The 24,565-nt window shown below is 34.2% G+C and overlaps 1 protein-coding gene across 2 annotated transcripts in view; it reads left to right on the top strand.

Moving 5' to 3' along the window:
• The window catches only part of LOC111064038 (uncharacterized protein DDB_G0271670), a 437,024-nt gene that overhangs the window by 130,274 nt on the left and 282,185 nt on the right, over window positions 1-24,565 (top strand). The window lies entirely within an intron of this gene.

Raw genomic sequence — 24,565 nt, 5'->3', positions numbered from 1 at the left:
AGGTCTCCATGTGACTACCACCACTCATAAAAACGGTAATTAATACCCACGTCCTGGTACACCACAATAAAAAAATACAAACTGAAAACATCGACTACCAATTGCTTTGTAACAAGTTAATCATACGATGAAAGCTTATACTAGAATTAATTAATGGTTACAACATATGGATCCAATCAGAGTTTAGTTCAATATAACTGTAGATTGCTTGTTATAGACAATGGGTGATTGGTAGTTTGTTTTATTAAGATTATTCAACTAGTCCTCAGCAGATGTTCTCTGATCAATTGTTTCTAATTTATTGCTCAGGTTAATAATAGTTTTGTGTAGTGGGACTTGAAACCCTATTCAAACTGTCAGCATATCTTGAAAATAACATTAATGCTTCCCATTCAACTAATCCTGACAGTTTTGAATGAATCTTACTATGTTAGCAGTGATACCTGCCTCAAGCTGATCTTCCTTGACCATTGTACTGTGTAGTTGTTGATTCCCAAAGAGTCTTTCATGTACTTTCCATGATGAACTGCATTTTATTGGATAGACTTTCTTTCATTATAGGAGCCTCTATCTTTGAAGCTTATGGTTATGAATCTCCTAATCATCTAGCTCTCTCCCTATGTTGTTTAGTTGAATTATTTTTGTGAATAGACAAGGAGAGAAAATTTGGGGTTTTGTTTGTTATCAGATAGACGTTATTTATAGTCGTGGCTCTTCTTGTAATAATTTTATTTATAGGTTTTAATATGGGTCAAGGATGAAGAGGAAGAAGTATTCATAGGTGTTTTCATAGATCAAGCTGTACTATAAGATACTATGAATCTATATGCTATCCATATATTTACTACATGGTTATTATTTTTTTGTAATTTATCGACTTGGTGAAGTTGTCTCCCATTATTCATTTATTTTTTTTACAAGAGATGATTGATGGGGGAAAAATTAGGAAACTCCTTGTACTATTTCTCTCCAAATTAAGATTACATTTGAAAATTTCGAAATAGGGATATGATTTAACTCTTCTCAAAGTCCATTTTCACTTAAAAACACCAAAAACTAAGAATTTCAAATTTTGACGGTTGAAAAACTAAATAAAACACAAAAATATTACCTTCCAATCACTATTAATTGAAAAATGTTATTAAAAATCATTTTCTCTTCCATCAACCACGTACAAGTGTAGGGTTTATGTGAGCACCATATACCGCAAAAAATATATATAGGAACATCATCATCATCATCATCCATCATGGACTACTAGGCTTGTGAAGCCTGGTCCGGTATCCACCGCTTCCTCGGTCTTCCGACGTCTCTTTTCCCATCCAACTGCAACTTCCAAGCTTGTAGTGGAAGACAAGTTGGTGACATACGACGCAGGTGATTTGTCCACTTTAATCTGTATTGTTTTATAATATCTGCTAGTAGTTGCACATTGCACTCACTTCGTAATGTTTCATTTTTTATGTGGTCTCCTCTTGAGTATTTTTGAATGCTGCGCAGAAACCTCATCTCTGATGCCTGAATTCGTGAGACATCATTCATTATATTTTACTATATACCTCCCTCCCTACCGTATGTTATTAAAGGAATAGCAATTGTCCTCTTGATAGAACTCAATCTTCGTCTCTTTTCTGGAATTACCCTTCGCTGTTCGGTGAATGGTTTCACAGGTTGAGTTAAACTGCTATTTTCTGAGAGTATTTTCTGATCACATAGACCATAATATATAAAGAAGCATTCACATTTCACTTTTCTGGCCTTACCCTTTACTGTTCGGCGAATGGTTTCACAAGATGAGTTAAACTTTGCTATTTTCTGAGAGTTTCTCTGATCACATAGACCATAATATATAAAGAAGCATTCACATTTCACTTTTCTGGCCTTACCCTTTACTGTTCGGCGAATGGTTTCACAAGATGAGTTAAACTGCTATTTTCTGAGACTATTTTCTGATCACATAGACCATAATATATAGAAGCATTCACATTAAACTACGAAGCAGTAAAAATACGGTTGCAGTAAAACTATCACTGACTTGCACTCATTATTTTATTGATGCCATAATATTTTAATTATTCTCATTAAAATTCATCATGTTCCCATAGAAGGTTTCCCATCTGATGAGCGCGTGAATGACGTAGATCCTAATCAACAGACACTTTAACATTCGAATGTGAGTGATTTAAGTCTCAAATAATAGAGGCTTTTGACGAATTCTTCCTTGAATTTATTGTATTAATTTTAGTCCTCACTCCGTATAAGGACCGTTTGCACAGTGACAGTTTAAACTAAATTTCATTTTAAACTGGATTAAATTCGTATCAAGTGTCGTTTGTTATGTGTTACATTTTGAGTTTACGCCACCTGCTGATTAAATTCAGTTTAAGCTTTGACTGTGCAAACGGCTCTAATACAGGTTTATTGATTGAGTATTATAGAATGTGTTGTAGTATTTACTCATATTTTGAAGTTCCTTACAAGGCGACTCATGAGATGGAACACAATCAGCTCATTTTAAGTAATTAGTTGGTCTTGCAAAATATCTCACAGTATATTATGGAATTTATTGTAATATTTACTCATTTTTTGAAGTTCCTTACAATGAGACTCATGAGAATAAACTTAATCAGTCCATTTTGTGTAATTAGTAGGTCTTGAAAAACATCTTACAGTAAATTAATATCTACCAACGATGAAGCTCTGATTAGGGTATCAAAAACAAGAAAACTCTGCAGTTTAATTGAAGAGAAGATCTAGAATACCCACAGTCAGCCATCAAACCCATTAAAACTAGTTGACTCCCAGTTAATATATCAACCCATATACCTGCACTGATAACACTTACAATATCATCAACTTTTTATCAACAGTATACATAAACAGAGCATGATTTTGGTAGAGAAAATTAACGGTTATCTTAGGAGCTGATCTTAATTGTAACAGTTAGTTACAGTAAGGCGGTTCCTGAGTATCTAATTAGTAACTATGAAAGGTTATTAAAACCCAGTCGAATTTATCATCCATTGTATGAATCGAGTAAGTGTTTTAGTAACGTTTTTTGCTACCATATCATACCCACATTATAACCTGTTTATTATTTTGAAATGTATTTATTTGTAAATGATCACCTTGAGGGACTTGTGGAACATTTGGGGGATATCAAATAATAATTAGAGCTATAAAAGTTTATGGATTTGATACCTACTTTTGATAGTAGTTTTTTGGATAGTTTTCCTCAATCAATACCTAATAGGAGCAATCAAATTCTTAAAAGCTTCAGTTCTACCAAAATGCTCCATCAAAGTAAGTAAGGCAAACGAAATGGGAGCTTAACTTAGATTTTATAGTGATTTTTCCATTTTAGTAGCTGATAATAGTTATATTATTCTATTGGCTTTAAACTTCATACAGTTGCTTCAAATGGGAGGTGATGATCACATTTTTGATTACATTGTTAGGCTTTATCTATTCTCAGTGGAATATACTCAGCTCACTTGATAGCTACCTTGATCAGTAGGTTATAATAAAAATCATTAACTACTGTGAATTCTCTCTAATGGTATCAACTGTTCATGTCATATTATACCCTACTATTAAAACTCTCCTTGTATTTGTTCTTCCACCTGAAATAAGTTTGATACTCTGTTTCAAGTCTGGACTCAATATTTATTTTGTCACCCACTCAATTTCTCTCCAATTTTTCCTCTTTTTTCACCAAATCATTACATAATAGTGTAGAGTTTCATGTGGGTAATACTACTCTCTATTTTTATCTTTGGAACTACTTTCAACAGTTTTGCTTCGAGAAGGTCTCCACCGAACTTTGCATCATATTGACCAATAGTAAATTCCTGCAGACAGAGGTGGAAAAATGTAAATGCGAATTTTTCGGGTCCCTCCAATTCCAAATGACCGCTGGCAAAACGCGGTTACATAAAGCGGCAACCGGTTAGTAAATGACAGAACTGGTATTATAAGTTTTAAATTACAAGCTCTGATTACAGTTTGCATTAAGTTTGTGTGAAAAATCGAGCAGTCCAATAAGAAAGAGATCCTAATGCGCTAATTGACAGTTAGTGGTTTCGATTTTGTAAATTGGAAGTTGGTTTTCGGATTTCGTTTTTTACGAAAATTGAGAATTAATAATGAGTGGCCTATAATCAGGTGAATATGTATATTAAACCTATCCTGTTGAAATAATTTATCGTTTTTCCAAGGAGATCCAACTAACAGTGTGTTGAGTTTTTGGTTTTAATGGATTGTTTCTCTACTTTTCAAATTGATTTATTGATCTAAAATATCAACAATATTCGAATAAAGATGCATTGATGATGATGTGAATACGATACATTCAGGATAAATAGTTATATAATGATGCAATTAATTTACAAACATAATAATATTACAGCCTGTTCGTAGTGTATTTCAATAGGACTACTCGAATATTTAATTATAGAATATAGGCTAACTATTTATCCTTGTAATATTTTTCAATTAAACATGACTAGCTTCGACATTTATATGTCATTCTCGAGTCAGAGAATATACATATTAATCAAGACTTGACAATGACATTATTTCCGAAACTAGTCGTTTTAAGGTGAAAAATTTTTACAAGGGTACTAGTTATACTTACTTTTCTGTAAGTTGTGTAATTCTGAATGATTAAATAGATGAATAAATAAATATCTACTAGCAGGTAACCCAGGCTCCGCAAGGGTCCAATTGAAAACTTGACAAACTAAAAAACCGATCAACTGGAATCTTGAAGAATTTCAAATAGGCCTATAACCATCTTTGAAGAATTGAGAATCTATATGCAATATTATATAGTAATCTATATATTTTTTCCTCTATTATATTACTGTATAGATAACTAAGTATTACCATGGGGAAAAAATAGCGTAAGTAGATATCCCATGGTATAGGGCGTTCATATCGCAAATTTTACTGTTATCTCAAGTCGATTACTATCGATTATTGTAGATTATTACTGTTTTGTTGGGGTGAGAGTGTATGAAAGGCACAATATGAGAGTCCAGCGTCACACAGCTTTTTGAGAAAGAAATACGTGGACTATCGGCTTGAGATAACAGTAAAAGTTGCGACATAAACGCCCTATACCATGGGATATCCACTTACGCTATTTTTACAGCCATAACTCCGGGGGACCACCAAACCCATGGACACATCACCCCTGAATTCAGCTTTTAACACCCCTCACGCCTTAACAAATAATTCGTCATTTTCAGTAGTCATTTTAAACACTGCTGACTTTTTTTGAAACAACTACCGGTATACAAATTATAAAGTAGGCTTCAATCAATCAAATTTCATTTATTCAAGTAGTTGCATATAAAAGACAAGCTTCACAACATTGAATCGTCACAATCAACACAGAAAATACAATAGTGCAAGGTGGAGACGTCAAAGAAAAAACACTGCCTCTATGAGCACCCCCTGGAAGAAATCTATTAATTTCAGTTGATTTAAAGAAAATTTTTATTACAGTTAGTTGATGTCTCTTGGTTTTGCTAATTTCGTTCTTGAAAAACTGATTTTAGAATACACATGTCAACAAATTATGGCATGATTATGAATAAGTGAATAACATGAAAAAAATGAATGAGTAGAACCTAGAGTATTTCAACTATACCATAGAGAAACGATAGCATAAGTAGATATCCCATGGTATAGGGCGTTTATGTCGCAACTTTTACTGTTATCCCAAGCCGATAGTTCACGTAGTTCTTTCCCATGCAGCTGTGTGACGCTGGTAGTCTCTCAAATTGTGCCGTTCATACACTCTCACCCCAACAAAACAGTAAAAATTGACAATAATCGACATTAATCGGCTTGAGATAACAGTAAAAGTTGCCACATAGATTCCCTATACCATGGGATATCTACTTACGCTATTGTTTCTCTATGACTATACGTATCTCTACGTATCAACTACGTAATTTTCTCGTATCTTACCGTTCATACCCGCCCCTTAGGGCTTAGAGTCCGTATCCGTACCGTTCCGTTCCGTTCGTATCCGTATTCCCTGGTAGTAGGTAGGTCAATTGTTACGTGCCTCTAATGCCTTTAATAGCTCACAAAAACAATAACAGTTGGGCTCGTTAAAATCGGTTGGTTGTGTACACAATTACGGCTCTCCTTTGCTTCCCATCAATCCTTTTTTCAGGTGGGTCGTCTTGTTTTTTCAACTATTTCCAACACTTTTATAGCTCGTCTTCAAGTGCAGGATTTCTTTGGTTTCCGACGGTTTTCAGGGCTTTCTCCATCGTGGTTTGTGGTCGAGTTATTGAGGGATTGGAGAAGATTGATGGGTTCTGATCATGTATTCATTCATTCATCAACGTATTTAACAATTCATTCAATCATTCATTCATCAACGTATTTAACAATTCATTCAATCATTCATTCATCAACGTATTTAACAAGTCATTCATTTATTCATTCATCAACGTATTTAACAATTCATTCATTCACTCAATGACAATTAGATAGGTCAATGTGTGTATATAACAATTTTCAGGAGATACGGTGTGGTGCGGTTCAACAGGCGTATTCCAAAACTTACTAATTACTAATTTTCAACAAACAGTTTCTAGTCCAGTTTCAACAGTTTCAAGTCCTTCATTGTAGGAAGAGAATACATTTAGGAACTGTAATATTATTATGAGTGATAATTTATCACAAATACTTTCTATTGTAATAATATATCGCCCTGTTGATAACTTGGAGGATATGATTACAATCAATTTATACTCATGAATTATTCTATTGTACTAGTATAGATTGTTGAAAAAGTAATGTGGATTTGTATTTATTTTTTTCTTGTGATTTGGCTGTAATCTAAAACTTAGGTTAATGAACAGTTCAATCCTAGCTTGACTAGGTTAAAGTTTGACACTAAAAGGGTATATGACTCCTTTACAGTCTAATTGAGCAATGCTCATGCACTCTTTCTTCCAGTATCAATCTTACCACATTTAAATGGGATCTGTAGGCTTTTTCCTTTTCAGTCTGCTCACAGTATTAGAGTTGCAAGTCGATGAGGTGTAGAGCTTGGATGTTCTGATGATAATGTAACGTAATGTGAATTATATCTTAATTGAGCATACCTACAAAGGATAAGACTACATTGATACAAATTTATTTGACCCAGTAGTTGGAATGACATTTGATTTGTTTTGAATACTCTTGTTTGGAGAAGAAGCTGCATAGGTGAACATCAGTTAAAAAATAACATAAATCCAAGATAAGGAAGACAAGTGTAACGAACCAATGTAAATCATATGTTGAATCTCTCACTATAGTTTATTAGTTCACATGACGATATTTGGGTTTCCTTGATTTTAGTCTCTTGATTCGAGGTTCTGAAATCAAATATCCCTTACTTATTTAGTAAGGGAAACATTTTGTAGTTTTCATTACTTATTTTAGTTTTTTTATTCAAGGTTCTGATATCCTTAAAATTTCCCTTACTATTGTGTACGATTTGCTCCATTTTGTGCCACACATATTATGCCCATTGCCCATATCCAAAGATTAAACTCGCATTATTCTAGCGCTGCTCTGGAAATACTTATAAAAGCATTAGAAAGCCGGTCTCGTTTCAGTGTTTGTGTATTTTTTCGGTTATTTTTGTGTCTAAATAGAGCTTTTCCATCCATCAGTGCCAATTTCAAGGAATTACCGCATGAAAATCGTACATAACTCCATAGAAAATTGAACGTTCTCTGTGGATATCTTCTATTAAAGCAACCAGTAGCTGGACTGAAACTGTCATTACTTTTATCTTGGAAATTTCCAGCTATAAAAACTGTGGTTAGTGGGTGGTCACTTTTTCTTCTTTCTTATTTCTTTGTCTTCTTCTTTCTTTCTTTTCTGCAACGTATACAAACTCTTTCTTCTTCTCTTCTTCTTCTTCTTCTTCTTCTTCTTCTTCTTCTTCTTCTTCTTCTTCTTCTTCTTCTTCTTCTTCTTCTCTTCTTCTCTTCTTCTTCTCTTCTCTTCTTCTTCTTCTTCTTCTTCTTCTTCTTCTTCTTTCTTCTTCTTCTTCTTCTCCTTCTCCTTCTCCTTCTCCTTCTCCTTCTCCTTCTCCTTCTCCTTCTCCTTCTCCTTCTCCTTCTCCTTCTCCTTCTCCTTCTCCTTCTCCTTCTCCTTCTCCTTCTCCTTCTCCTTCTCCTTCTCCTTCTCCTTCTCCTTCTCCTTCTCCTTCTCCTTCTCCTTCTCCTTCTCCTTCTCCTTCTCCTTCTCCTTCTCCTTCTCCTTCTCCTTCTCCTTCTCCTTCTCCTTCTCCTTCTCCTTCTCCTTCTCCTTCTCCTTCTCCTTCTTTTCCTTCTTTTTCTTCTTCTTCTTCTTCTTCTTCTTCTCCATTGAACAAATTTTGAAATACTCACTCTCTCTCACTCCCACTTTTGTGATGTTACTTTTTCAATCTCCATCACATTCTCTATTCAATTTATTTCTATACTTAATATACATTTAGGGCCTTTCCGACATACCTAACATTGTATCATTAAATTATACATAGATCTGTCCCACCTATATAGAACAGCCTTAATCGAGAGCATGTTTTAAAGCTAATTTCACTTCATATCATATTTGGCTCCTGAATATATTATAATTATAATTATTACTGGCTAAATCAAGATACTACATCCGATATAATAACCTAAACTGATTAAAATTTTTGCTACCGTATTTAAGATCCGGCCAATCATATTAATCTAAAGCCGTACTTGCAGCTAGTAGCACGTTTTTGAAATTAGTTGCGAATTGAACACGTTTCAGAGATGAAGATCAAATTTGAATGTATTAGCTGTTACCTCTTCTCAACCATTGGAAATTATAGTGAAGTTAGTTGGTTATTATATAATTTTGTGTAATTTTGATTGGTCATGCTCTGAACTAATCAGTGTGGAAAACACTGTAAACTGTAATGTATAAGCTACTGTTTTTAAAATGAATAAATTTAGACAAGCTGTTATGTCTAGCCACAGAACCTATGATTTATTAGCTGCCTCCCCAGCTACTGTTCTGAACTGGTTAGCAAGTAAACTGGTTTTTTATCTTAAACCGAGTTTTGATAAGGTGATTTAATTTTCTAGGTTTTCAACGCTATTGGTTGGTTGCTTTGATGTGGTTTTTGGGAAGGAGAACTTGTTATCTTGTCTTCATATGGGATATGGTACAATAGAATAGATTAGAATGTCAGCCTTCATTTTTCCTAGAGCGAAGTGGGGGCACAGTCGGCCCTCTCTTACACTCAACTCAGACATAGAGTTTATCTATAATTTATCTTCTGACTAACTTCCACGGTATAGGGTATGATTGCCTGTCCCAGTCTTCAAAATATCCCTGGAAATTGAAACTTATCAAAAATATAATTAGCATTTAACTTTAAAATCGTGTCTAGTTTTAAGACCACCTTTTCCTTGGTCTTCCAATGTCTCTCTTACCTGCTATAATATAATAAAGGAAAAAATTAACTTACACACTTCGGGATAGGAAATTCACGAATGACGCATCTTCAAGTCTGAACTACTGGACTGTATTAACTTGAAATTTTGCATATTTTGATTCTTAATTTACCGAGGATGGTTATAGGCCTATTTTGAGTTCTTCAGGATTTCAGTAGGTCAAGTTTTAATTGGACCGTTGCGGAGCACGGGAACCAGCTTGTCTCATACTAAACCTTGCGCATGCGCACGTCACTGCAAATCGCATACAGTGAGAATTTGTAAGCCGTGGTTAAATCGTCTTAAAATCGTGTTGGAATCGCAGTGGTGTGCGAAAGGTTTAGGCTACGGTAGCATAATTTTCATTGTACACGTATTATTGTAGTTATTGTCTTTTGTATGTCGTGACTAAATAATTTCAAAAGGGTACTCAGGTTTCTATTTTTATTTACACTGTAATGATATATATGATTACAAGCTCAGTTGAATCAACTTGATAAATATTCATTGGATTAGGAAAATGATCTAAATTGAGAAAATATTGCTCTAAAAAATATGGAGATACTTCAGATCTGTGATGACTTACCCAGATATAAGAGTAATCTTGAAGTAGTAATAAGGAATCTATAGAAAAGAATAGAATTGAAAAAACGTTTAGTGAATAAATAAGCTACCTTAAGCTAACCTCGAAGAGGCTGCTTGACAAGGTACTATTATAAAAAACATGTAAATTCAAATATAATTATACATAAATTTCAGTGAACTTTATTTTTACTTAACAGGTCAATTCACTTATCAGTTTATTACACTGTCAAATTTACTTACAGAATTTACTTAACAGTTGAAATTATCATGATATTAATTAATTAATTGTTGGCTCAGCTCTCAAAAATCTAAAGAGTGTTATAATATATAGTCAACCTGAACTTACATACAAAAAATAGAACAGAATGAATTACAACAATACAATACATTAATAATGAGTTACATTATGTTACATCTAAAGTGTAATTATTCAACCAAATCTTTAAATTTCTTTTCAACAGGCGCATATTAACAAACTCAGCACAATTATCGGGTAAATCATTATATCTCTTAGAGCGATTATAATCATAATCATATATGATAATGTATGAATAAAATTGAATATTTTTTTTAAATAGGTTTGGAAGATCACTTCTTGACTCTTAGTTTTAGGTGGATTTTGAATCACCGGTAAATTATGACTTATGCCACTTTCAAGATCACTGACATTTACGGCCGTTTGCACAGTCAAAGCTTAAACTGCATTTAATCAGTTGGCTCAAACTCAGAATGAACCACGGTTTTATAACTAACGAGACTTGATATGGATTTAATCCAGAGAGATTGAGTTTTAACTGTCACTTAATGGAGCTAGTTTCATATTGGCCTATATTAGAAAGAAAATAAGTACTTATATATTGGTTTATCGCTGACTATATCATGCAAAGCCTTCCCAAAGAGAACACGTCACTTCAACTTCAACTACTGATATGAGCGATTAAATATCACTCTAACAGCCAATCACTGGCTCAACATCATTCTTTAGTTCCAAAATAATGGAACTCTCCAAAGGTATTCTATCCAACAGATGGAAATTACTAAGATATTAAAATTATTCGAATGCTAATGTTGTACCGGGTTCGATTCCCGGGCTGACAAATAATTTTTGAATAGTAGCGCTCTTCAAATTTCCATCTAGATGTTTACCCTGTTGTCAATATTTTACAGTAGCTGAAGTCTTCGGGGTGAATTACAGCATTATATTTGGATTTTATTTTGATAATAATTATTATTCTATATAATAATTATTTTTCTATATTATTATTATTATAATAATATTGAATAATTATTATATTCTGAATGAGGTCAATACTTCAATGAAACTGTATAGCAGTTTAAACTGTCATTGTCGGTTGATTGTTACTGATTGATACAGAAAATATATAGTGAATGTCTCTATTACAAGCTCTGTTGTTGAAACTCAGTTGAAACCTTCTTCTATTTCACCTTTCAAAAATGATTTTCTATTAATTCATCCTATCCTATAATAGGTGGTCAGTTATGAATGCTATTGATTGATTTCTCATACTAACTTTCTTTTCTTGGAAACTACCTAGGTACTTTCTACAGGAACAGATAGATAATTTCGCAAAAGTTAGAACCAATAAAAGACAGTTTTATGAGGCTTTCAATCAGACTATATAGATTTATGTTTTATGGGCAGTAGTGCTTCCATTCAACGTTTTCAAAGAGTAGATCATGATTTGATATGACATCAAAAATATTAATTAATCTCATAATTTCTCTTGGATTGGAATATATATGTTCATACTATATTGGGAAGCATCCAAATTTAAGAATCTACTTTGTGAAAATAATTAAGGACCTTATCCAAATTTTGGAGAGGAATAGCACAAGGTTACCTTATTTTTTCTCTCCCTATAATTTTGATGAAGATTATTATATGAGTCAATCGATAAATAAATAAAAGAATAGTACTTCCATAGTACACTGTATGCCTTGAAACGAATTATGAAATGATTATGATTCTAGGGAATCATCTAATATGAGAATCATCCAGTAAGATTCATCCAGTATAATTGTGATTTTCAATTCAATCCTAATTCAAATGCATTCAGAAACGCTCACAAAACATACAAAATTATCAAAGGCTTTGAGGTGGATTTATGTGGTTATTGTGTTACAGTATCTTTTCTCTATGGTTTATCTTTGTCATATGCAGTATGTGTTGGAATTTAGCTTAGGTACTTACAAAAATAGGTATATATAATATAAAATCTGTCTTTTTTCTCAAGGGCTACTTTCAATTTAAATAAAAATATAAATCTCAGTACCCTTTAAAATTATTTTGTCACAACATGTTGACTTGAAAATGGTATTAGCGTCCGAACATGTAGCTTAAAATTTATCAGACTCTTTTCAAATGTGGAACAATCTATATATTTACAAAAAATATATAGTATATATGGATTGAATTTAAATTGTTTGTTATAGAAACGGAATTATTGATATTAGATTCGATAACTTTGCAGCAATCAGGTTCAAAGATAGTAAGTCCGCCTGTATATCACACATACTGCCAACAAGTGATGAATCACACACCTCAGCACATCTAATCTATCACGCACGCTATGTCACTTTGGATTACACCCTTTGAAAAACCAACCATCTTCAATTTTTCAATTACATGTTTCTAATTTTAGACTGGGACGCGACGAAAACAAATAAAACCACATTAAGGTGGATCACGAAATATATCAGAACTCAGAGCGTGATAAGGTCTGATTCGATCCTGAATCACACAATCGTGTTTTTATATTCAATTAGAGGTAGAATATATAGTGTACCTAACCTTACCTGACCCAACCTAACTTAAAACTGTGAAATTACCTGTTTTAAACCCTCACGCATGAAGGCCACATGTATATAATCACACATGAAACCTAAAACTAACACAGTTAATAGTACTCCTAACATTTTTGTTATTTTGAGGTAGATTTTTCCACATCCAGATAGGCTAGGACTTGTGAGAACAAATATTATGATAGACATGTAATTATAACAGCGGTATGTCTTGTCAAGTCTATGACAGCTTGTTAGCATACCTGATGCCACAGTTTCCCCAAGACAAGTGAGTTCACACGGTAAAGAAACACTTCCAGTTTGAATTTTCAACACTTTTTAAAATTTATCAGACGTCTTTTCAAATGTGGAACAAGCGGCGAACGCTTTGAACTGCATATAAAATCAACGATTAAAATATAAAAACACAAAACTCGTGTATAATCACTGAGATAACATCTGTAGAGGAAGAATTTCGGTCTGATAAAAATTCAGTCTATCGTGTTCATATCTTTTAATAATAGAGGAGCGTTTTGGAAGGCTTCCATAATTTTTAATGTCATTCTGTGACTTTTCACTCAGCTTCCGACGACTTAATAGTAGATTTTTGAAGAGAAGTCAAATGTTGGGTTAAGCTTTTTAAGTGGCTGTCAAAAGTTTGTGTTTATCCGGCTACTATTGCGAAATAGTTTCCATTTTACACAGATTTAAGGAGACGAACTAATAGGTTAGAATGTGAGCAGAGCCACAGAGAACGAAAATCCTTTTAGGTACTTTGTGGCAGAGCTCAGATATTTCAGAATTCAAAGACCCACGAGGAAAAATTTGGTTTTTAGAGCTCAAAAAATTAAAAGAAGAATTTCAATCGACATGAGTTAATTGAAAAAAAAACAGTTTTATTTTGTCACATCCACATTTATTTATTTATTTTTTATTAATTTATTTATTATTGTTTCATCCACCGTCCACCTGTAAAAGGGGTATAAGGATATGTCAATTCGTTAATCAAACAGCAACATGTTATCTATCTTCTTAACCCTCCATCTTGAGGTTTGTAAAAATCTTTATATTCCTCCACTGAGTAGGCACATATGGATAGAAGCTCTTTTTTCAATAAAAATCTGAAATCTTTACCTGACTTTTCTTTCATGTTAGATGGCAATAAGTTATACATCCGGATACCTGAACTCCTTACCCCTCGCTCATACATAGTACTTCGGTGTGCATCATCTCTGTCGATGTGTATCATCTATTAGACATTAATACAGGACTGCATTGGAAAAATTCCACAATATCAATTCTCATTCAACAAATTTTATCAAGAGTTAATTGAATTTCAATATACTGCATTTTTTTATTGCAGGTTTCACTCTCATTTGAACTCAATGAGAATTGAAGCAAAGATTCAATGAAAAGTCCAGTAATCTCAAAAGTACCCTAATTCATCTCCCAATCAATGAATGATCACAGACATTTCAGTTACATTGGTTATCTTCTTATCCACTCATGAAAATACCATATTTCTTCTTCTTCTTGCTCTTTTTCTTTCCCTACTTCCCTTCTTCCACTCCTCATTCTTCCCTGTGTATTATTGCTCTTATTTCCCTTTCGCTCCCGTCCTACTCAGTTTCCTTCCTCCTCTTCTCCTTTTTCTTTATTCGTCTTCCTTCTTTACCTTTTTCTCCTCGTAACTTCGTCTCCCTTCTTCTCTTTTCTTCTTCCACCAATTCGATTGCGCTCCGCAGATGTTCTAACGGATCTCCAGCCGAAATGGAGCGTAGACTTATTTATCCCTCTCTATCATGTACCTATATACTTATCTCCAGGTATATACTCCAGGTATATAAATCTAGTAAATAGATTGAAGGCCATTCCGCCAGCCGCCGCGTTCCGGTAAAGTGAACATCAGGTATTTCCAACGCAGCCGATGTCTCTGTACTTCTCTGCATTTCTTCAGCATTTCTTCCGTTTCCTGTTTCTCATTTCCATTTATCTTTTTCTTTTTTAACATCAATATTATAGAATTTGCAAGAAAAATTCTCCACTATTCTTATTTCCATTACTTAGGTATATGGTAAATTTCACTGAAACTAGCTCTATCGTAAATGTTACTTCAAGTCTTGAAAAATTAATGAAGGTATTATGAAGATACCTCGTATTTCATTTCTACTTCATTTTAATTTATTCACTTCATCTGGTATTCAGGCTCATCTTCTGTCTTTTTCTTCTCATTCCTGCTCTCTTGATCAGTTTTCATCAGAGTCAATACCTCTGTAAGTTCTTCATTTATTTATTCGAATCCATCAATTCATATTTCTCAGCTTCTTTTCATTGTTACTTCTCGTTTCAAGTACTTTCTCTTTTAAATCTATTTTTAATTCATTCAAACTCTTGTATACAATGTCTGAAAAAACATAGTGAACGTGATTGATTTGTCATACAATACGCTTCCAAAGTTGTTTAATAAAAAAATACAGATCACTTGAGGACGTTGTTGAAGATGAAAATTATTCAGGTTATCCTTGAGTCTGCTATTGAATACGATTTTCATGCAAGAAACATAAATTTTCCATATCATTATCACTCTAATGGTTGAGATAGTCAGAACATCTTCCAGTAGTACATTCTTCGTTTCCACTTTTAAACTAGTCCACGTGTTTTTGACTATCAGTTCTATGGTATCATCCTATGTACAGTAATTCTTGTCATTCAAAGTTAATTTTCTTGTCATTCATCTTCCATCAGTCATTCTTGTCATTCATCATTAATATTGATGTTTCAAGTGCCATGTAATCCAGCCTCAAATAAATTCTAGGCAACTACAGTGAGACTCATTTTCAGACGGTCAACATTAGTATGAGGGGAAGCATTGATGTTGTATATATAAGGTTTGCTGACATTTTTTAGTGAACCTTACCGTAGCGATCCAGAATCTTCTGCGAAATATATTATTGAACTATTCAAAGATCTCTGATACTAGTGATTTTCCTATAGCCTTCAATAACCGATGAGTCTGAGATAAATTTTCAATGTTGTATTATTCAGATAAATATACTGCAGATATTAATTGTGGGAAGATCATTGAAGAAGATACATTTGGCTTAAAATTGCACAAATAGCCCAGGGCTGAGTATTATTGTCTTGCTTCCATGAATCAATATGCTGCAAATTTATTTTACCAGACCAATAATTCACAGATTCATCAAACAATTTTATTTTGAGGGCTTATAATATAGCTTAATATTTATGGCATACATGTAATATCGATTCATATAAATATAGTGTTAATATAGCTACATTGCATTATTGCAAATAGGTGTTTGATTTGAAATTATTCAAAACAGAATCCAAATAATGTACGAGATTTGTCACTGTCTTTATCTCATTGAGCATCAAATTTCATCTTATTTCATTTCCCACGATTCTGAATTTGGATAATTATCTCAATCTTTCAGAACTTATAATCTGATAGATCTGAGAACTATTTTGGTTCAAAGTGTAAAGGATATATTTTTATATATTTTTAGTATATTATATTTTGTGGAATCAGAAACAATTTATTAATGAATTTGGCCTACTATGTGAGTGAATAAGACAATACTATCTTCAATCCTACACAATTCACTATTTAAAACGGCATACAATATTCTATCATGATTACTGGTGGTTCGGCTTCCACCTATACCCAATTGAATAACTTGATGTCAATCCAACCTTAGAGGAAAGATAGCATAAGAAGATATCCCATGGTTTTGGTCGTTTATGTACGAAATTCCAAGGCGATTTTTGTTAACTCGATTACTGTTGACTACTGTATGTATTATTGATGTTTTATATTTAATATTATTATTTATTTATTTTTACATTATAATATTATGATTATAATATTTTGCCGGGTGAGAGTGTACAGTATGAGATACTAAATATTATCCCAACTATTTAGTGGACAGCACAGTATGAGAGACTACCAGTGTCACATAGCTTTACAAAAAATCTGGTGTGGCGCACTCACACTACTTTCCTTGCTGTTATGAAAATTGATCACGTGACGCTAGGGTTCACGCGCATAAGAGTCTACTATTCAAAGATTTGAGCCAGCTGGTGACAGGGCAATAACGCTGGAGACACACATGAGGTCTGCTATCTCTTCATAGTGAATGATTTAATAGAATCAACAGTTGCCAACAGTTTGCAATTGAAATAATAACATTTTCTCGGATTTCAAGCTTATTTTGAATCTTATATAGAAATTTAGAAATTGGGGTACCTTAATTCTTTTCGGAAAGCAATACTTTCCTTACTTATGGTAAAAGGGCAAGGAAAGTAAAAACTACTAGGAGTACAGTAACTATTTATAACCATGGTTATATAATTACTGTACTAGGACTATCGGCTTGAGTTAACAGTGGAATCTGGAATATAAACGCCCTATACCATAGGATATCTTCTTAAAAGCAATCTTTTCTGTGTAATTATTTAACTTCACCAAACGAACTGTAATGAGTAGCAACCTCTATTAAAACTGGCTCGGAGTCTACCTAAAACTATAGTCCGTACAAAATTACTTCTGACTTGGAGGAATATGCGGTGCAGAGAAATGGAGGGTTGATCTACCTTGGATCAGTGATTTAGCGTCATAGTTAGAAGCGCAGTTGCCAATTTGTCAGTCGTCTGACTGCTTTCAGACAGGAAACTTCGCATGTGTAGCATGAGCACATGAACTAACAGTCACTAGAAGTTGGAGATCGCTGGCCGCTTCAAAACGGCAACATCGCGCCTCTGTATCCCTCCCGCTATCTCTGCTGCGCATGTCCATCCCAAGTAAGATGTAATTTTTTACAGAGTATAGATATTTTGATGCCAATTATGTTAAAAAAAACAATTTTGAGTTGCAAAATCACATCACAGTGGTTCGGAACCCATCTAGATAACTTGAGGCCAGAATTGTTAGAAAACAGTTATAAGTTGCAAAACCACCTAGTTCTACCCACCTGAATGTAGCTTGTTAAACTAACAATAATAATTAAAGGAAAATGGATTTAGTGTTTACTCTAAACAACTTGGGCTGCTCAGAACCCAACTGAAGCTTGTTAACCTGAAAAATAATTAATGGAGGAAAATTGAGTTGGAGTTATTTTTAAGTAGCTGGGCTGCTTGTTGTTACAGAAACTATAAACAATGGGCCATATGAATAAAGTTGAGCATTTGCTCATACTTCTAAAATATGGAGCATTTGCTTCATTTTTAATGAATAAACGTAAGCAAAACCTCTTGCTCATGCTCATCAAAAAAATAGTTTGAGCATTTGCTCAAAAGTGGAAGCTTTTGCTCAAAATTGTATGAATAAACTAGAGCATTTGCTCAACTTTTGAAGCAAATGCTTCAAAAAAGGTGAGTCTAGTCTAGAGCAGCTTATCACCTTTTGCTTATAGCAAAATGGCTCAACTAATTCGTATGAGGAAGAGGCAACTATACCAGATACGATCACAACCAATAGTTGAGAACTGTAAAACTCTTTTTAGATTCAACCATGATATATATATCATCATTATCCCTACAAAAGAATAAATACAAAAGCTACCTGTTATAAAGATAGCCATCACAAAATAGGAAATAGACATTTAAGAATATGAGAGTGTAGACGATTATAAGAAGGCTTTTGATATTATGAGAATATGCTGAAGATTATTATAGAGATGACATTTTTTCACGCTATTATTTCAAAATTCTAAACTCAACTAACCTAAAACTCTATTCATAAATAGAAAACAGTGCAGACGACGCAAACACAAGCGGTGCCCCCTGTTTGCATATTTAGCGCTTCCGTGAGCTATAAATACAAATTAAGGCTACAAAAGCGAATCAGCTGATGACAAATCTTTAGAATACGTGAGCATTTGCTCCAGAGTTCAGGAGCATAAGGTAAGAGTATAAGGTAAAGCTTATTCATATCAGAATGAGCAAATGCTTTTGCTTCTACCTTTTGCTCATGAGCAAAACCTTATGCTCAATGCTTTTGCTCATGAGCATTTGCTCAAAAGTGAAAGCTTTTGCTCAAAATTGTATGAATAAACTAGAGCATTTGCTCAACTTTTGAAGCAAATGCTTCAAAAAAGGTGAGTCTAGTCTAGAGCAGCTTATCACCTTTTGCTTATAGTAAAATGGCTCAACTAATTCGTATGAGGAAGAGGCAACTATACCAGATACGATCACAACCAATAGTTGAGAACTGTAAAACTCTTTTTAGATTCAACCATGATATATATATCATCATTATCCCTACAAAAGAATAAATACAAAAGCTACCTGTTATAAAGATAGCCATCACAAAATAGGAAATAGACATTTAAGAATATGAGAGTGTAGACGATTATAAGAAGGCTTTTGATATTATGAGAATATGCTGAAGATTATTATAGAGATGACATTTTTTCACGCTATTATTTCAAAATTCTAAACTCAACTAACCTAAAACTCTATTCATAAATAGAAAACAGTGCAGACGACGCAAACACAAGCGGTGCCCCCTGTTTGCATATTTAGCGCTTCCGTGAGCTATAAATACAAATTAAGGCTACAAAAGCGAATCAGCTGATGACAAATCTTTAGAATACGTGAGCATTTGCTCCAGAGTTCAGGAGCATAAGGTAAGAGTATAAGGTAAAGCTTATTCATATCAGAATGAGCAAATGCTTTTGCTTCTACCTTTTGCTCATGAGCAAAACCTTATGCTCAATGCTTTTGCTCATGAGCATTTGCTCTGGTTTTATTCATATGGGCCATTAATATTATCCTTCATGATCGTTATACCTACAGAAATACATTAATTGTTAATTGACAATTGAACAAAACAGGGCTGTCTAGTTTGCGAGTTTTAATAAGGCGGAAACAAATGACGAGGATCTGATTTATCAGCACCTGCTCTGAATGCACTGAATAGAGCCCAGAGCTGAGAACACCCTGTTAAGTGGTCCATGACTGCAGGTCAACCGATAGCTGCTCTCTCACTCTCTCTCTCTTCACTCCCTCTCTCTTCCTCACTCAATCTCTCTCACCAAGTGTTTCTTGGACACTCACACATACTCTCATATCTATCCCTCTCTGACTCACTTTATCACTTTCTCTCACTCTCTTACACACTCTCTTTCACTTTTTCTCTCTCTATTTCTCTCACGATGTGCTTCTCAGATACTCTCACGCATGTCACACACTCTCACTTTATCTCTCTCTGACTTACACTCTTTCTTTCACACACACTCACTCTTTCTCTTTCTTTCCCTATTTCACTCTTCTCTTTATCCCATTCTTCTCTTCCTCTTCCACTCTTCTCTTCAACCCACTGTTTCCCACCCACTTTTCAGATCATCCATGTCTCTTCACCAGATCATTTTACTTGTTTGTTTCAGTTCCCTTTTGAAAAATTCAAATTCAAATTTATTCTTAATCCAAAATCATTACATAGGAAATAAATACTCATATCAGCTAATCTAACTAAATAATGCTAATAAAACTTGTAATGCTACTGCAGAACATGGTACGCCATAGTGGAGTAGGTCAATTTCCACACAGAAAACACTCAATGTAGAAAGCACATTATAAGAAATTTCTGAAACAAACTATTGTATGTTATTGTAAACTATCTTAATATTTTCTGTAATTAATGTAGTAGTTTTAGTTTTTTTTTTGGGGGGGGGGAGAAGGACATTCACTTATTCAATTTTATTTAATTACAAGGTTTCAAGAAAAATTTTATGGAAACAAATTTCGTCTCACAAATCCTCTATACAGAAAAAAATGCCCAAATCTATATATAATTTATCTGATTTATCACTCAACCTGTTTTGAGACTATAGAGAGTGATTTTTCTTGTTGGTCTTGTATTCAGTCTTTTATATGAACTGTTTCTGTCGTTATATTCATTTTTTAACTGAGAATATTATACTTGAACTTAATAGTTCCCTGTTTTATGCTAGATTTTTCGAATCATTGCTAGATTTCATGTCAGGAGTGATTGTCATGGATCACGAATATTATACGATGACATACTTTTAACGAAAAAATAAATCAATCTTGCATGTGTGGCTATCCTTGATTTTCACGCGGACAGCATGAAAGTTACTCTTATATTTAGGATACATATTGGCTTTGCAAATTCATTAATTTCTCTCAATCATATAAGAATTTGATGAATCATTCCATTCAATTCAAAACATTGTGTACTTTTATTCAACGAAACATTAATATTTTACTTAGTTATTGACCATGTTTACTTGCTTAAATTGACAGTGTTTACTTAGTCTATGATTCAACTAAAAATTGGCTGAGCAATAGAACGAAGTGAGGAATTGATTCGAAACCATCTCAACCAGTTTAGTGCTGTGAGTCACCTGGCTGGGAGCGCAACAAACAAGTCTCAGTTTCGGAATTTGATTAGAGTCCATTTCCAAGTGTGCAAGCAGTCCATTTGTAGAATTATAATTACCTGTAGTCCTGTAATTGTGTTATGGACATGATTAACAAGGTGAGACTACCAGCATGACTGAGATGGCGAGAAGAAGAAGAAGAAGAAGAAGAAGAGAAGAAGAAGAAGAAGAAGAAGAAGAAGAAGAAGAAGTAGAAGCTAGAAAAAGAAGAAGACAAGATAAGAATGGACAGTGGTGGACGGTGATAGGAGAAGAACAGGACAGGGGAAGGAGATACCAGGGAAAGAACAAGTGCAGGGAAATAAAGAGTAGAAAATGGAAAAACAGATGAAGAAAGGAGAAGAAGAAGACTGGAGCAGAAGAGGACAGGAAGAGAAATAACAGGGGAAGAAAGAAATAGGAGATGAGAGGATAAGAGAAGGAAAAGACAAAAAGACATGAGCAGAAAAGGGTAGGGGTAGAAGAAGGCAGGAGAAAAGAGACCGAAGAAGAAGAAGAAGAAGAAGAAAAAGAAGAAGAAGAAGAAGAAGAAGAAGAAGCTAGAAAAAGAAGAAGACAAGATAAGAATGGACAGTGGTGGAAGGTGATAGGAGAAGAACAGGACAGGGGAAGGAGATACCAGGGAAAGAACAAGTGCAGGGAATTTAAAGAGTAGAAAATGGAAAAACAGATGAAGAAAGGAGAAGAAGAAGACTGGAGCAGAAGAGGACAGGAAGAGAAATAACAGGGGAAGAAAGAAATAGGAGATGAGAGGATAAGAGAAGGAAAAGACAAAAAGACATGAGCAGAAAAGGGTAGGGGTAGAAGAAGGCAGGAGAAAAGAGACCGAAGAAGAAGAAGAAGAAGAAGAAAAAGAAGAAGAAGAAGAAGAAGAAGAAGAAGAAGAGGAAAGCTACAACAGTTGGAAGCACTTTTAGGTGTTCCTAGATTTGTTGATGTTAAATGCGGGAGCTGTGTCAACACTGGAAAGAAGTCTCATACTGTGAGAGTTGTCCATAGATATAGAGTCAAGTTTTTAAAGTGTAAAATATGAATATGTATAGGTATAGTGTTTGTGATTCTCTAGGTGTGTATGTAGACTGTGGAGAGGCATAGTCCACTTGGTACTAAATTATGTTTGGATGTAGAAAAATCAAATCTGACAGATACTTCTAGACCACCAGTTCCCAACCGTTGGGTCGCCCAGAGATTATTGGTGGGTCGCTGCGTGACTCTTGAAAATTGAGTATTCAGAATATTTGGTGGGCTTATCTCAGAATTTTCTGCAGAGGCTTGAAAACTATTGATATTTCCTTTTTGTATTATTCTTAAAATGCAAAATTTCAAAAACCCCTATGTATATATACGTCGACGCGAAATTCAAAAATCTGGTGTGGCGCACTCACACAACTTTCCTTGCCGTTATGAAAATTGATCACCTGACGCCAGTGTTTTCGCGCATCTCAAGTCTACTTATAAACAAAGATCTTAGCCAGCTGGTGACAGGACAATAACGCTGGAGACATACGAGGTCTGCTATCTCTTCATAGTGAATCATTTGATAGAATCAACAGTTGCCAACAGTTTTCAATTGGATAATCACATTTTCTCGAATTTCGAGCTTATTTTCAATTTTAGGTGAAAATGTTACTGAACATTAATTGTAGAGATTTTCATGCTCAATCTTTTCCACTCAATTTTTTGTTTAAATTGTATCTGAAGCCTGATAATTGAGAATCTAAAATCAAACTTTGCATAAATGGGGCGGAGCTCCTGAAATTTTTACAGATATGGGACTTGTGGCAGTTGATAGAGCTCATTTATGACTATTCCAGATATGAATTTAATCAAAATCGTTGGAGTCGTTTTCGAGAAAATCTTGAAAAACCCTGTTTTTTACTGCATTTTCGCCATTTTATCCGCCATCTTGAATTGCATTTGATCGAAATTGTTCGTGTCGGATCCTTATATCGTGAGGATCTTAAGTTCCAAATTTGAAGTCATTCCGTTAATTGGGAGATGAGATATCGTGTACACAGACGCACATACACTCATACACACATACACACACACACACACACACCACACACACACACACACACACACACACACACACACACACACACACACACACACACACACACATACAGACCAATACCCCTGGACTCAGGGCACCTTGAAACGTATAGAAATTCAGAAATTGGGGTACCTTAATTTTTTTCGGAAAGCAATACTTTCCTTACCTATGGTAATAGGGCAAGGAAAGTAAAAATGATTTAGGGCCGGTTTTCGAGTTCGGGATTCAGCCAAGTTCTAGACTTTAAACAGCTGGAGTCAGAAAATTGGCTTTCTAAAACGGGGCGTAGTCGTAGTCCACGTTTAAATTGAATTTCGAAAAACTAGAAAATTGAAAACAAAATAAAATATAGAGAAAATAGTGTAATGTTTCATTTATTTTGAATTACTTAGGAATGTTTCATTTCGTCAAACGTTTCCAATTATAGAAATGAGAAAATAAAGATTATCATAAAAACTACGACTACGCCCCGTTTCGGGAAGCCAATTTTCTGACTCCAGCTGTTTTAAGTCTAGAACTTAGCTAAATCCCGAGCTCGGAAACCGGCCCTACTCATTTGTACAAGTGTTTGACGAATGAAGATGGAGAAAATTGATTCACTCTAATTCTTCAGCAAAGTTAAATATTATTACTGCGTAAATTTTCAAATTTTTGGTCAAGAATTTATTGAAAGTGGGAGATTCTCACATGAGGGAAATGAGAGGTGGCCCAAGAGGATACTGAATTTGAATTATTCATTTGCCAAAAGTTCACGATGAAATCAAGGATAGGAAAGGCTAGATCAGCTTTCAATAGAATGGGCTCCATCTTCAAGAGCAAGATTTTCTCCCTAGAAACAAAGATAAAATGCTCAGGTGTAATGTGTTTACAGTCCTATTATATGGTGCAGAGTCCTGGTCTCTGAATGAGGACACTAGTAAAAGACTTGTTTCATTCGAGATGTGGGCTTACAGAAGTATTCTGAGGATACCATGGACTGACCACGTAACAAACATTGAGGTTCTAAGGAGAATGGGGAAAGACATTGAGATAATCACCACCATTAAATGCATGGAAATAGTATCCCAGTACTCAACTAATAAGTATAGATAACCCAGTAAATTATAGATATAGATATTCCAGATAACTGCTGGGATACTGGTAATCCCAGTATCTGGGACATGTAATGAGAAACGACGTAAGATTCATGCTCTATTACGGGTGATTCTCCAAGGAAAGATATT

Source organism: Nilaparvata lugens, chromosome 13, assembly GCF_014356525.2.
Source record: "Nilaparvata lugens isolate BPH chromosome 13, ASM1435652v1, whole genome shotgun sequence".
In the NCBI taxonomy this organism is placed as follows: domain Eukaryota; kingdom Metazoa; phylum Arthropoda; class Insecta; order Hemiptera; family Delphacidae; genus Nilaparvata; species Nilaparvata lugens.
Note: the sequence above shows the minus strand (reverse complement) of the source record. Positions and strands in the feature narration are given on the sequence as shown.